Consider the following 828-nt stretch of genomic DNA (forward strand, 5'->3'; position numbering starts at 1 on the left):
TCTGGCCTTCCCAAAAAGGCTCCACTCTACCACTAGTCTGGCCCACTTCTAAGCTTCTAACCTTTTTGCTATAGCAGCAATTTTGGCATCTGATTCATAGCCTCCTTCTACCCTATTAACGTTTCCTCTACTTAAAGAATTTTTTCTGGGGTGCCCTACTATTTTCCCATTGCTGGGTTTTTTCGGCGATTTCATTAAAAAATTCCATCGCCGCATCAACAGTTTGGTTTTCAAATCCACCAGTGCATAGAGACTCAACCATGGTCGTTGTGGAATAATCTAAACCCTCATAAAGGATCTGAACTAGCCTAACCTTTTCTAAACCATGATGAGGACACTGGGATAATAAATCATTGAACCTTTCCAAATACCTATATAAAGATTCTCCCTCTTGTTGTGAAAATGTGCATATTTGCGTCCTAATAGACGATGTTTTGTGCCTAGGGAAAAACTTATTGAAAAAGGCAGATGTAAGTTGTTCATATGTCTCAATTGACTCGGAGTCCAAACTATACAGCCACGACTTGGCCTTATCTTTCAGGGAAAATGGGAATAACCTAAGTTTCAAAGCATCATCATCTAAGCCTCTAATTCTTAGAGTACTACAAATTTCCTCAAAATCCCTAACATGGTAATAGGGTTTTCATTTTCTTTCCCTAAAAAGATTGGGAGCATCTGTAAGGTCCCAGGTTTCAGTTCATAGGGTGCCTCCGGCTAACTTAATACACGAAGGACGAGTAGTCCTAGTTGGATTCAACAAAGCTTTCAAAGTTGCCATTTCTGGCGCTATCGGAAATAGGGATTGTCTCCTCAAGCGTACGTTCAAAA

The 828-nt window shown here is 40.2% G+C and overlaps 1 pseudogene; it reads left to right on the top strand.

Annotated features, from left to right (window-relative positions):
• The first annotated feature begins 320 nt into the window (after positions 1-320).
• On the top strand, positions 321-420 carry LOC113354661 (annotated as a pseudogene).
• Positions 421-828: the final 408 nt, after the last annotated feature.

This window comes from Papaver somniferum, chromosome 2 (genome assembly GCF_003573695.1).
Source record: "Papaver somniferum cultivar HN1 chromosome 2, ASM357369v1, whole genome shotgun sequence".
Lineage (NCBI taxonomy): Eukaryota > Viridiplantae > Streptophyta > Magnoliopsida > Ranunculales > Papaveraceae > Papaver > Papaver somniferum.